Source organism: Triturus cristatus, chromosome 7 (genome assembly GCF_964204655.1).
Source record: "Triturus cristatus chromosome 7, aTriCri1.1, whole genome shotgun sequence".
Lineage (NCBI taxonomy): Eukaryota > Metazoa > Chordata > Amphibia > Caudata > Salamandridae > Triturus > Triturus cristatus.
In genome coordinates this window covers 1,769,552,959-1,769,568,108 of record NC_140590.1, presented here as the reverse complement: position 1 = coordinate 1,769,568,108, position 15,150 = coordinate 1,769,552,959, and the positions used below count along the sequence as shown (strand labels likewise).

At 46.6% G+C, this 15,150-nt stretch overlaps 1 pseudogene across 1 annotated transcript in view; it reads left to right on the top strand.

The window, feature by feature from the left end:
- LOC146813034 (killer cell lectin-like receptor subfamily B member 1B allele C) overlaps window positions 1-15,150 on the top strand; it is a 112,347-nt pseudogene that overhangs the window by 27,151 nt on the left and 70,046 nt on the right. Inside the window, exon 2 of the transcript XR_014966008.1 lies at window positions 10,505-10,603. The product of XR_014966008.1 is annotated as a killer cell lectin-like receptor subfamily B member 1B allele C (transcript). The remainder of the gene's footprint in view (window positions 1-10,504; window positions 10,604-15,150) is intronic.

The following is a 15,150-nucleotide window of genomic DNA, read 5'->3' as shown; positions in this document are numbered from 1 at the left end:
GGTGACACGTTTCTTCATCGATGTGACGGCAACTGCTGTGGCGGCGACACGCTTCCTCCTCGTTGCGTCGCGCTTCGAGCTCCCAGCAACTCGCAGTCTCCAGAGGGCCCAAAACAACAGCAGGTACCTCACTGCAGGTAGTATTCCCAGCAAGGGAATTCAGGGGGAGCTGGTGGTGAAGTCTTTGTGTCCCTGAGACTTCAGAACTGGAGGCAAGCTCAGCTTCAAGCGTTTGTAGATCTTCATCAAGATAGTAAAAGTACACACAAAGTTCCTTTTCTCCTTTCCTTGGCAATAAGTAAACCACTGCAGGCCAACCCCAAACAGCAAACAGCACAGGGGGAGTCTGCTCCTTCAGCTTCCTTGGTTTCTCTCTTTGGCAAAGGTTCCTCTTGATTCCCAGAAGAGATCTAAAGTTCTGGGATCTGGGCCCCAATATTTATACTGCAAAACCATTTGTCCTTTGAAGGCAGAGGGTGCCTGTGCCCAGCCAAAACCAGTGCTGTCCTCCCTGGCGCAGCTTCCTGGCAGGAGGTGGAGACAGCATTGTTGAAATCAGACCAGGCCCAGGTAGCTAAAAGGAAAACTCCTCTCCCTACTCTCCATTCTATGAGTGCTCCGGTCAGTGAAAGGAAATCTCCTCCACTACTCGCTATTCAATCAGGTCCTCTTCAGCCCCGCCCTGACCCATCAGACTGCCAGAGCTAAGGCCCTCTCCAGCCCCCTGTCACTCACAAACCAGACATGGAATACATAAACCTAGCAGAGGCATGCTGGATTGTTAGGCAGGAAAATACCTACTTTCTAAAAGTGGTATTTTCAAACACAGAATGTAAAAATCACCCACACTAAAAGACGTATTTTAACATTCTGAGTTCAGGCATACTAAACCTTATTCTCCTATCTTGTTCCCTAAGTCAGTTAGGATTATAAGATGCTATAATCAAACTGCCCATTCTGGCCTATGGGAACAGATAGCCTTGCAATAGTGAAAAACCAAATTGGCTGTAATTCACTATCAGCACATGCCACACACATCAGGGCTACCTTTTACATACAATGCACCATGCCCTTGGACCTACCGTAGGAGTGACTAATATGTAAAAAAGGGAAGGTTTAGGGACTGGCAAGTGGGTGAACTTCCCAAGTCGACACAGCAGTTCCATACTGCACACAGGCTCTGCGATGGCAGGACTGAGCCATATTTTGCAAGCAGCTTCTGTGGGTGGAACAATCAGTGCTGCAAGCCTACCAGCAGCATTTGATTTACAGGCCCTGGGCACACATGGTGCACTGTACTAAATTGCTCGCATTTTTTAAATTGAACAAACTGTTTTTAAAAATTGAGCAAACTGTATTTACTGTCACTATTATTTCACCCTACACTCACCGTTTTTAAACTGCACATTTTCCCAGTCCACCGCCGTTTCTTCGGTTTGCGTGGACGGAATCTTATGTGCAAACAGGAAGTGATTGCTACTTCTGGCAGACCCAGTAAGTCAGCTACCAGCAGCTGACTTTTCCCCCTTCATAATCAGGATGCCACTCGCTTCGCGCAGCGGACATGCTTGAGGTGAGACAGACCTCGTTACTGCTTGAAACTAGGAGCGCCTGGGGAAGGGCTCCTACCTCGCACCTTCACCATTTTAAAATCGCTCGCATTTTTTAAATTGAACAAACTGTTTTTAAAAATTGAACAAAGTGTATTTACTGTCACTATTATTTCACCCTGCACTCACCGTTTTTAAACTAAATATTTCCCCGGTCGACCGCCGATTCTTCGGTTTGCATGGAGGGAATCTTACGTGCAAACAGGAAGTGATTGCTACTTCCTGCAGACCCAGTAAGTCAGCTGACCAGCTCCAATATACCCATCACTGATATAAGGGTGAATGCGCTCTCTGATACCGTACACAAATGGCTTTTGAATGCTATAGGCATCTGTCTTCCCCTTTCAAATAAAAAGATCGACAATCATCGTCCGCCTGCGCCATGGTATACCAACACTCTTATAAAAGAGAAAGCCAAATGTGAAATGCTAGAACGGAAATGGAGAAGAGACTACACTCCCGAATCTAAAAATATATACAAAAAGTCCAAAAAACTGTACCATAATCTTTGTAACTCAGCCCCGCTATGTTCGTCTCTACAACCATCTCTGATGCTTTGCACTGCTTGAAAACCCTTTTTGGCATAGTCAAGCAGCTGGCCGGCTCAGAGACCTTAGCGAGAGCCCCCCACTCAATAAAAGTCAATGTGAGGATCTTGCTCTCTTCTTTGTTCAGAAAGGAGAAAAAATGTACTTAGACATTGCAGTCACTTTCTGCGGCAGCACCTCTCAGTCACAGCCTAAACTCTCCCCCAGCTCACACCTTCTCTGCACATGGCTAACAATACACCCCCTGACCAAGTCAGAGCGCATGATACTCCACCAAGGGGTCGATTCCGATCCTGGAGAAATATTCCCCGTACGAATCGTATCCGGATTTTTTTACGTACGAATCGTACAAGTCCCGTACAAACTGGCAAGTACGATTCGTATGTAAAAAACACCATACGAATCGCATTGGGAATATACCCCGACACGTCCTCGGGTCGTAAAAAGTGTCTGACACATCCCCGGACGTTTTTACGTACGACTCAGTAAACCGACATCCGAACGCGCAAGTACGATCCGTCCCGTCCATCCGAATCCACAACCGTATGGTAAAAACACCGTACGGAGCGAACCTCCACAGCAACCATAGAGACGTCCAAACATGTGCCCGCATACGCACCGAACACCCCCCCCCATGTCCGCGCCGTCCCTCTAGCCCCCCCCATATGTCCGTGCCGTACCCCCAGCCCCCCGTATGTCCGCGAGGTCCCCCCAGCTCCCCGTATGTACGGTGCGGACCCCCACCCCACCCCTGTATGTACGGTGCGGACCTCCACCCCCGTATGTACGGTGCGGACCCCCACCCCACCCCACCGTATGTACGGTGCGGACCCCCACCCCCGTATATACGGTGCGGACCCTCACCCCACCCCCCTGTATGTACGGTGCGGACCCCCACCCCACCCCCGTATGTACATACGGGGGGTGGGGGTCCGCACCGTACATACGGGGGTGGGGTGGGGGTCCGCACCGTACGTACGGGGGGTGGTGTGGGGGTCCGCACCATACATACGGGGGGCTGGGGGTATGTCGCGGACATACGGGGGGCTGGGTGGGCGTCGCGGACATAGGGGCGGCTGGGGGGGCATCGCGGACATAGGGGGGCTGGGGGTACAGCGCGGACATCCGGGGGGGCTGGGGGGACGTCACAGACATACAGGGGGGGCTGGGGGGACGTCGCAGACATACAGGGGCTGGGGGGGCGTCACGGACATGGGGGGCTGGGGGTACGGCGTGGACATCTGGGGGGGCTGGGGGGGCGTTGGGGACATAGGGGGGCTGGGGGTACGGCGCGGACATCCGGGGGGGCTGGGGGGACGTTGCGGACATACGGGGGGGCTGGGGGGGTGTTCGCCGCGTACCGGGCCCCCTTTTCCTCACGCTTCGCAGCGTACTTAGATTTACCGGCACTTTTTGTGTGCCGTAAAAATATAGCCGTCCGGAGTGCTGTCGGTACGAATCGTACTTGCTGGTATGTAAAAAGCTGCCTAACTCCGTCCGCATGTCGCGTACGCGCCGTCCCGGATCACATTTGTATGTGTTTTTGTGTCGGTCGGTGTTTTGTACGAATCGTACGGAAATGGTGTTTCCGTACGAATCGTACTTGCATGTTTGTATGGTGTTTTTACCGCGTACGAGTCGGACGGAGAAAACGCTCCGACCGACGGTTCGTACCCGATTTCTCCAGGATCGGAATAGACCCCTAAATGTTCTAGACTACTGGCCCCTTCTCAACGAAGACTCTTCTAAAGTTCTCTTAGACAGTGTGAAATCCGGCTCACCTAATGACCCTATGCCGATCGCGGTGTTCAAACAGCTTGAGACACCTCATCTGTGTGTCATTATGGATCTTCTAAATGCATCCCTACTCGAATCCTCAGTCTCGTCAGTCTGGAAGCACGCCATGGTGACACCTCTTCTAAAAAAGCCCAATGCCGACCCCAACACACTTTCCAACTATAGGGCTATCTCCTTACTACTAGCTTTCTCGAAAATCCTGGAGAAAAATATCCACTCCCAGCTTTCCAAATTCATAAAAACCAATACAATTCTCCATCCATCTCAATCTGGTTTCCGAACGGGTTTTTCTACAGAAACTACACTATTAGGGGTCACGGAATGGCTGCGGCATCATTTGGACACTGGTGGTACTGTCGCGCTTATACTATTAGACCTAAGCGCGGCGTTCGACACAATATCTCATTCAATACTTGTGAACACGCTGGAGTCACTAAGCCTCTGTGGCACAGCTTTCTGCAATTGCCAGCTCCGACAAACACTGCTTACCTTATGGGGTGACCCAGGGTTCCAGCCTTAGCCCCTTTTTAACCTATATGTCAGACCCTTAGTTGACATTGCAGAAGAGGCTGGGTTAACTCTCTTTTCCTACGCTGACGACTCCCAGATTATCTTCTCTCTCTCTAATGCAAATACCAGTGTCTCATCCCTCCTTCAGGTTGGATTAGGGAAAATAGCTTCATGGATGCACACCAACTACCAAACTCATAATTCTGACCCATGCATAAATAGGGGTTTACACACGGGTCCAAATGCACTGGCCCACTTGTAATTAGGCCCCTACAGTGGGTTTGTGTGTGCTCATTGCCCATGATTTGAGGACTTTTTTGTCTATCTCAGTTCCCTGCTTCTGATTCAATGCCTCTCCTCCTTACTCTTGTGTTTGTCCCACCCAAGGAGCATTTAGTTCTCAGTGTGTTTTGAGTATGTGAGTTGTATTCATCCACTGCTGATGTCAGCACTGTGAAGCGAGCAGGGAAATAGATGAACAAATTGCTCCTGCCCTCAGGTAGCATCATTCTTAGCTGTTCCTTGAGGCCTGGAGCAATGCCGGCGCCCGCTAGAGGTGGGAAGCCAGTTGAGGCCACAGTGGCATTGGGGCTCTGCCCATGGCCTCTGACAAAAAGGCAGAGGGTGCCCTGGGTGGGCTCCACACACCCACCATATAGTAGCCAGGTCCCGGGGGATGGGGTAACTCGAGTCAATATTGGCCTGGGGAGGGGGGTTGCATACCCCTCCCCCTTTAGTGTCTGGTGAGGCCTAGGGGATGAGGTCCCCAGGTCCAATATTGGTCTGGGAAGGGGGACTGCATGCCCCCCCTTTTAGTGAGTGGTCTGGCCCAGGGTACGGAGTCCCTGGGGACAATATTGACACAAGTAGGGGGGCTCCATGGCCGCCTCCCACTTAAGAATACCGTCTGGCCCCAGGAGATGTGGTCCCGGGGCCAAAATAAGCCCCCCCCCTTTATAAGTCCAGACCCCGGGAGATGGGATCCCTGGGGTCGAAATTGGTCTGAGGAGGGGGGTTGATAGCCCCTCCTGCATAATTTATGGGATGGGCCCCAGAGGATGGAGTGTCTAGGGCCATATTTGGCCTAGGGATGGGGGGCCACGTGCCTCCTCTCTAACAAAAAGGCGGCAGCCCATGGAGTATGGGGTCAAAATCAGCCTGGGGCGGCTATATGGCCCCCCACGCAGGTTGAGTGCCTTTTAGGGTTGACAGCCAGGTGCTGTGGCCAACTCCCCGCCACACACGGGTGAAGACTGTGCACGGCATGCGGTTGGCTGCATGTTGGGGATACCATTGGAGAAAGCATTCCATCGATAGATCCAACAGGGGCTCGCTCAACAGAATACAAAAGGTCTGCCCATCTGTAAATGAGACAATGAGTAAATGAGTAAGGTAAAAAGGCATGCCCTTCTTTTAGAATCATATTGCTGTGACCACTGTTGGTGCACTACACCCTGGTAAGCTGACAGAAGACATGCTCAAAAGAGAGCTAGCCCATGGTGTGCTTCTCTGGACCTCTAAGACCAGGCAGGGCCTCATCCCATATCACTAAATAGACTTGAACACACGCACATGATTGTCGAGCGGGAGCTAATGGTAAAAAAACAACAGCTTGCTGGGATGAATGCAAGGGAGGGTGCATGCTCTTCAGACCCATGCAGGGGACGAGGCACAAAATGATTTACACCCACTGTGGCACTTGTTTGCCAAAAATGCTAACCCAGGTCTAGAAACTTGCCATCAACCTAGTGCAACAGTAGAGTGCAATGAAGCATTTTTCACATTAGACGTTTTGTGTCTGATTTAGAGCAAAACTCATAATGACCACTTAAGTTATTGTGTACTACTTGTGAGAAAAGTTGAATGTTTTATTACTCAGACAAATGCTTGTTCACCCTGCTGCCCGGCAAACTGTGCAAATGACAGATAACGCACTCTCTTTCAAATACACTCCCTTCCATCACTTGGTGAAATAAACTCCATGGGGGTTATTTAGAAATGATCAAATGCAAGGCATCTCCCAAAAAGTGGTGGATGCCCCCTTCGCCAAACTCGCAGGTCACCCAGCCGATTGGGTTGGTGGGTTAAGTGGCAAATTTACACCTAATGGGGCAGATTTACAAGCCCCGTACGCCACATTTGCACCGCCATTGCGTCGCTTTTGTGACGCAGCGGCGGCGCAAAGCCAGCACCATGCTGCGGGGTATTTACAACGTGACGCATCTAGGGAGATGTGTCACGTTGAAAAGCTCTGCGCCACATGTGGGTGCTCCAGTGCAGGGGGGGGGCGTTCCGGCGCAGGAACGCCTCTTAAAAGTGGCTGAGTGAAATCTACAAGATTTCACTCAGTCACTTTTATGGCCATGCTGCGTCAAAACCCTGCACCTGCTTGAAGCAGGCGTAAGGATTGACGCAGCATGTTAGGCATAGGGGCACCCCGAGCCTTGCTGGAGCTGCGTCGTGCTTGTGACGAGACTCCAGCAATGCGTCACCTTTACGGCAGCAGATGCGTCACGCATCTGTCTATTATTGCCCTATGGTGCGCCGCATTGTAAATGCGGCGCATCCATGGTGGCGCAAGAGGTGTCTGCTGTGACGCAAAATAACTGGCGCATCCCTACTGATATGCAGAGATGCGCCAGTTATTGTAAATCTGCCCCTAAGAGTCTCAGCTGGCTCCGCCATTAAAAATCTTTGGCACACGGCCGTTGGCCACATGGCCATTGATCAATGTACATCAGAACAACAACCCTATTTAGAGACATATTTTTACTGTGCGAGATTAGCAGGGACAGTCTCTTCTGCAACACTTGAAACAAAAGAAATTACCCTCCTGGACATTTATTTTTTGTTTTAAAAAAATCTCTTATTTTAAAAACAAAAAACTATGCCAAGTAGAGGCATCAAACATGCACCTGTTCTACAGCAAATCAGTGTTTGCAGTGGATCCACCACAGTCGCAGCTCCACCGATAGCACAGAAACCCCTGCCAAGCAAACGGGAATCTCGAAATCTGGCAGGGCATCCACCACCAGTAGAGTGGAGGCTGTAGCCTATGCTGACATGGCAGGCTGGTAAACCCTCCACCATTCTCCATATTTCCCCCTCATTTGTTTTGTAATTCAGTGCATTTGTACCTGATTTAGTGCACTGGGGGGCCAACAATGCTCATACATATAGTTGTCACATCAATATATTATTTGTCCTGGTCCAGCTTTGGTGAATAGTAAGACATTGGGCTAGATGAATGAAGCCTTTTTGAGGTCACAAATGCCCTAATTTGCAGAATCGGGCCTTTTGAGAATGCAAAAAAGCATTTCCAAATGTACAAACTCCAAATTGCAATTAGGTAACCTGTTACCGAATTGCAATTTGGGTTTGTGAATCGGTATTTGGAAGGAGCATATTTAGGGCATCCCTTCCAAATACTGATTCGCATTGGTATGTACCAATATTTCGTGACAGGAATGGGTTGTAAAACATTCACACTTTACCGTCACCTCAACGTTGGTGGTAACTCATTCGCAAATAGTATGGGGTCCCTAATGGACCCCTTCCCCTTTGAGAATGACTGAAAAAATATTTTTTAAGAGCAGGCAGTGGTCCAAGGGACCACTGTCCTACTCTTAAAAATGTAACTTAAACATTTAATTTATTTCTTTTTAAATGCTTCCCGTTTTACTTTCAGGAATTCAGGCTCAGTAAAAAAGAAATTTGGTTTATTTAAAAGTAATCACAGACATGGTGGTCTACTGACCGCAGTAGGCCACCATCCAGGTGATTCCAGCGAATCGTTGTGGGTCACATATTCATGAGAAAGGTCTATTTGTGATCCACTAAGAATCGCTAAATGAAACTCAATGAGTTTCATACATTTGGAATAGGTGTTTCCTAATTGCAAATCGCAAATCATCGAAATTCCTAATCTTTGTACATCTAGATCCATTCTCTCTATTGTTCTGCTGCTGAAGAGGTTCTATGCTAAATTCCGATTTTGCCAATATAGAGTAAAGAAAACATTGTTGAGATCTTTTGGTCAAAATACAAAACCCCCAAGATGGTATGGAAGCAGATTTCACAAGTAATAGTTTTGCACTTTAATAATTAATGCTAGGGTGTCACAAATACAATGGGTGAACAAAATCGCGAAAAGGGTATTAAATATGTAGGAAGTGGTGGCGCTCAGCAGGTATGCGTGTAAGGTGTTTGACTAGACAAGTAAAATATGGTGCTAAACAGGCAGGGGAGACCCTTGGAACCCCTTAAAGTGTGTAGGGCGAGCCCTACAACAAAACAGTACAATATAATCCTGTGCACACATATACGTTGAATCAAGTAGAAACTGTAGTGGAGAAAGCAAGATATACAAAATTCTTCAGTGGTAATGGATGTTCTTTATTCCTTTTGGAAACACAACCAGCTGACACGTGTTTTGTCAGGGAAGGTAATCCCACGACTCTTCATGGCTGAAGCTAGCAGCGTGGATGAAATAAGCGGCCCAAAACCAGTGATAATTCCAACCCGGCTTGGTACGCAACGTACACAGTAGAAGAGATAAAAATAGGAGTATGAAGGAAATCTCTTGGAGGTGAGGTAATCGGAAAACCGGTGAAGAAATCCAATACGGCAATCAGCACATAACATCAGTCAATAGTACGGATATCAGTAGGTAAGCTTAGTCATCAAAAGCATGGACGAATGGTGCCCCAAGAGGAGGAAGAATACAAATCCACAAGGTAGTATATCTCTAAAACAATCAAGGTCACAAGAGCCGAAGTGCGGTCGAATATACGATTTCAGCAGAGCTGATGAAGGGGCAGAACACGAGTGTGTGTTCCTCAAGTTTTGAAGGAGAAAAGAACGCGCGTTCTGGCGGCACCGGTGTAGACGAGTTATGTTATGTGCTGATTGCCGTATTGGATTTCTTCACCGGTTTTCCGATTACCTCACCTCCAAGAGATTTCCTTCATACTCCTATTTTTATATCTTCTACTGTGTAGGTCCCGTACCCAGCCGGGTTGGAATTATCACCGGCGTTGGGCCGTTTGTTACGTCCACGCTACTAGCTTCAGCCACGAAGAGTCGTGGGATTACCTTCCCTGACGAAACACATGTCGGCTGGTTGTGTTTCCAAAAGGAATAAAGAACATCCATTACCACTGAAGAATTTTGTATATCTTGCTTTCTCCACTACAGTATCTCCTTGATTCAACGTATATGTGTGCACAGGATTATATTGTACTGTCACAAATACAATGTTTTACTGTGTTTAGTTGTAGGGCATAAAACAATATCAATAGATGTAGATTAAAAGTCATTTATTCATGTAATAGGTTTTCTGTTTTACTATTGGATAATGATATGACTTTCTTCATCAGATCACAGTGACTGTACAGTTTCTTTGCCTAAAAGTGTATAAAAACTCTGGAAAATGAGCCAAGTCTTTCTCCAGCCCTCTTTGAGACAGACCCCATGTTAGTCTGTTCACCATTCTGCAGATATATTTTTCTTTTTCTCGCTCCAGGCTTTACTGAGCAGTCCTTATGGCAAATGTTTAGTTTAAATTTGCCTTGTTCTGGACCATAAATGGTGCTGGCATTTGACTAGATTAGGATACTGGATCTGTGGCCACAGATATATTACAATTAACTGCATTTTGAAAATGGCAAATTGATTGACTAACTACTGCCTTTTTGCCGTCTGCATTGGTTTTCAACCCCTTCATAGTTTGCATTTTGAACCTTATCTTGTTTTTTTTTTCCTGTGTGGATTTTCGAAGGTGATTTCTCTGGTTTTGCATGACCTTGTGTTAAGGGCTCTCCTGTTTAAAGCCTCTCACATAGCCCGGTCCATCAATCAGCCTTTTAGATGCAGGAAAGCATCAACAAAGTTCAAGCACATCTCTTTCTAATTTAGTTATCTTGTCTGGAAAATCTGTTCTCGGCCACTACTACTACTTGTTTCTTTCATTATGATGGCTTCTTTGATCTTTTTGTCATTGTCTACCTAATTCACTTGTACACTTGTTATATCTTACAGGTGGCCTTCAGTGTCCCCGCTGGCACCGAAATGTGCTAAAGATTTCTGGAGCAGGGTTCTTCTTTTTCTTCCTCAGCACGATTGCCCTAGGATTTTTGGGTAAGGACTGGACGTACAAAGAAGTTAACCTTTTGGCATAGCTTGAAGTGAAGTATATGCATAGTGTGGCATAGTGTGAAGCCTGACAATGGAGTCACTAATATATTGCTGAGGTCACATGAATGGGCATGAACAAATACATAGTACCCCTTTATAGGACTTTCCTTTAGGTCTTGTGAGCTCAGAAATGCCTCAGGTTGTGTCATTTCAGGGAAAAGGTAATATGCAAAGTGCAAGTGCATGTGTGTGAGGGGATGGGGCAGAGGGGGGTAAGTAAGTTAAAATGTAAGGGTGGTCATGAAATAGTTCTTCTATGCCTGTGTTCCTACTAGCAGCCATTTTGTCTCACTATCTATCCCTGAGACCCTCCGCTTTTAAATAAGTTGTCTTCCCAGTGAACCTGGCACTTTTTGTGCACCATTATAAACTGCATAAAGCAGCTAGGAACTCTTTCTGGTACTTTTTTCACCTGGCACAAATGTTTTCTGCAGTGCACTCAACAGTAAATGTTCCCCTTAAACAAAAAATGTAGCTTGGGAGAAGGAAAGTGAATGTTGGTTTCTTGCAATGCCAGATCACAATTATGCCTAGTTGAGGAGGGTGACTGCTCTGTGCAGTCCTTATTGGCACTGAAGGAGGGAGTGTTACAGGTACACTGTTTTGCCCTGGCATACCAGTTAGTTATACCTTAGCAACATGAGTGGACTGCATGAGGCTGTGTGGGTGGTTCAGAGTGTCAGTATGGGTAAGGTGGTTTTTGAGTGGTGTGGTGATTGGGTTCAGTGTTTGGCATTGTAAGATTGAAAAAAGATACATAGATGATTGCTGTAGCCTGATGCACTAACATCACAGCACAGGCTGTGCGGCCGAGGGGAGATCAGGGGGTTTGGGGTTTTTCTTGTATTTCTTCCTTTAACTGTGGCCAAACTCTTGGCCAATGGTGGTAACCCCTGAAGGAGGGCACCAAGGCACCACCACACTTAGCCTCTCCCAACAACTTGCCCTACATGCTACAGCTTGTACATGAAAACTAACAATGCCACTGGTTCTTTGGTTACAAGTAACATGTTGGCAGTGCAAGTCGGCTCTGCAGGCTCCGTTTGTATTCAATGTGTTCAATAAGCAATTGCAGCAGGGATCCTTTTACAAGCAGACAATACATAGATGACATGCTTCTCATGCCTTGGCCATTGGAAGAGGTCAATGGTGTTTGTCAACCGTGCATAGAGGTGAAGTCTCTTCCTACCTTCAGCTCAATCCAGCTTCTGATTGGGCAGGACTCGTGGACCAGGTCAGGTCATTAATGACAGCTTCAGGGCTCCTACTTAAAGTGCTCTGATTGAACTGAGAATTGTGAAACTATGAGGTGCAGAACCATGAATCGTTGAGGTGTAAGGTGTGGAGCTGGTAGGGGCTGAGATGGGGCATTCAGACCTGAAGTGCATGGAGAGTAGAACTAACAGCCGTGTCCCAAACTGAGGGGCAGATTTACAAGCCCCCTGCGCCACCAGTAGGTCACTTTTTGTGACGTACTGGTGGCGCATTTACTGCTCCGTATTTACAAGGAAAAGCCACCCTGCATGGCTTTTCCTGTCCTTGTAAATATGGCCTCTTTACACGCAGCACTTTGAAAGAAAAGGGGCGTTCCATGGGTGTTGCTGTGGATGTTCCCATGCAACCCCCATGGAACCAGACACATTTCCAGATTTACGAGAAATCGTAAATCTGGAAATGTGTGTGAATGCTATGCCTCCCCAGGGGAAGCGTAGGGAGGCGCAACGAGGAGAAATGTTTTAATTACTCCTTGTTTTTCCTCTTTCAATGCGTGTTGCATTCTACAGCACGCATTGAAAGAGGAAAATGCCTGTAGTGATTGTTTTTGTGCAGGAAGGTGCCTGCACAAAAACAATCTCCTCACAACACAGGCATCCTTGCACCATGGTCCAAGGGTGCCTGCGTTGAGGCATGGCAGCAGTTTGTGTGCCAGCGCAGTAGTAAGCACAGAGATGCAACATATTGTTGTAAATATGTCGCATCCCTGTGCTTTGCAAGTGACTCAGTGCAGTGCAGCCAAATGGCTTGCAGAATGCACTGAGCCACTTTCTTGTAAATCTGCCACTAAGTTTTGAGTAGCTACTAGTTTTTGTGACTGTATGCAGGTATATGTACCTCTTAGTGTAGACATGTGTACCAGTGGCAGAAGGCATTGGGCTATAACAATGGCCATTCATGAAATACTGAGGGCATCCTTGACAACCTGAGTGACATGATTGTTGGAACTCTAGATGACCTGCTGGCTGTCCCTGTGTAAAGGTTGTCTAGCTGTGGTCTATTTATTGGCATTCCTGGTGACTTACTGTATCTCTGCACATTAGCGGCCCACGAGTGACATATTTGCGAGTAATCTTGAGAAAAATTGGCTCTTATTGCTCCAGTTGTGGCCCACCATTAACTACTCATGTCCTTTCTTTACAACTGTCTATCCCTAGATTATAAGTGTCCCATTCTTAACTTAGTGTGGCCATGACTGACATAATTTTGGCTTTCATTAGCATAATGATGATGGAAATTATTTCTATGTGATAGACCTCTGTGTATTCAATGCTGGTGACAAATGTGCATGTACCCATGTGTGAAATGTATGAGTGCTTGGTGAAAATGACAAGCTCATGTTTGGGTACCCTAAAATATATTAGCTAAAAATAAAAATCGAGTGTTTTGGAAAATGTATGACAAGCATCTATTTCTGGTTCATCAAGCTTATTGACCCAAAATAATTTTTTATTTCATGGTTTGTTAGTTGTTTCAATTTTCAGAAACTGAAAAACTAACGGTGTACAGAAATGACTGTATTAATGACATTTATTTACAGGCAATGTTTGACTGAGAAGTCATGATTAATTTGGGACAATTAGGGCCCGAGTACAAGTTTGACAGTGTGGTGCCAGATCCGCCCTGCCACAGCACTACAAAACCTGTGGTGAGGCCGCCCGCCAGATTAGGACTTTCCTCCATTATGGTGGCCTCTTGTTTTGGCGTTTCCAGGGTGGTGCCTTAAAAAACAGGCACTGCAATCGGAACGCCAAAAACAGTTCTTGCACAGCATGGACTGAAAAGTTGGTTTGCATGCACACAGACGGGCACATGTTGTGCCCCTCTATGTGCATCCACAAGGAGCAGAGGCACCGGACAGGGCCCCCCTTGCTTCCTCTCTGCCGGGGTTTTCATGGAGGAGGAATCGCCGTGAAATCCCTGGCAGAGAGGAAGCTCCTAATAAGCTTGGCGGGACCACGACACAAGCATATGGATGCTTCCTGACCGCCACAACACCCCCAGGGAATGGCTGTTCCTTGGCAACTGTGGTGGTCCCATCTTCCACCTCCTAATAGGGCAGTGGGGAGACCACCACTGACACACCCCTAGGAGTCTGGCGGTCCACAAACCTCCAGACTCATAATCAGCCCCTTAATGGTTCCGCGGTTCTAGAGGACAATAACTGCTAGACTTGCTATTTCATGCCGTGTATAGAGTGATTTAATCTTCTGCTTGATAAAACGTTTATAATATTATCACTACTGTTTTCTCGACATATCAGATTGTGCTACCCTGTCTGCTGGCTAAGTGTGTGATTGCTGTGTAATTTGTGGTAACATTCCTGTATGAGCCTGTAAGATTTGTCAAGCTTTGCCGTCTATTGCCTGTGGTTGTGAACTTTGTATAACGTTGATTTTTTCAGTTTGACTCCTCCATGTAGATTCTCTTTTAAAACATATACAACTCCGCTTGGAAGTTGTTTGATGGACTGATGAAGCCATGAAAGGTGTTATATACATTTTGAAAATTTGGTAGGCCATGTGACATTGTATAGTTACATTTTCTTAACTACCTGTAATGCATAGTTTAGCCAACATTTAAAGAATGTTATGTTGAAAGAGACATTGTCCTTTCACCATTTGTTCATGGGGTGGGTGAGCGTCACATTTTAATTTCAAGATATTTGTATTATAGGTGTTTGGGTGGGATTTCTTTTTACATTTTAATTAATGTTAATTGATTAGTGTGCTAATTTTGTTACATATTTTAATGGTTAATTATTTGTTCAATTTTTAATACATTTACATTTTTGTATTATTCTTCAATTTCGGGCTGTGGTGTTTATTGGGATATTAGGTCAGGATTATTTAAACATTTGTATATTTATTAATATTAAATAATTCCTACATTATATTAAAAATAAAAAACGAAAAATGTTCTTACATGGTTCAATGTAAAATATATCCATACTTATTGTGTGTTTTCCTCCCTGGCCGAGCCATCATCTCTGATGCAATGGCAGAGAGCACCATGCGCCCTACACACTGGTCTGTCATGGTCGTCTGAGGCTGGAGCATGGTGGGCCCTAATGTGATGGTGATGGCTGAGACCAGGGCTTTAAGTGGGCCGGGTCCTGCCGGTGCTCAGCACGGGCAGTTCTAAAAAGCAGGTGCTGAGACAGGTCACTATAGGGCTCTCCATTTTTGCCCTCACCTACGTGGAGAAAAACAAAT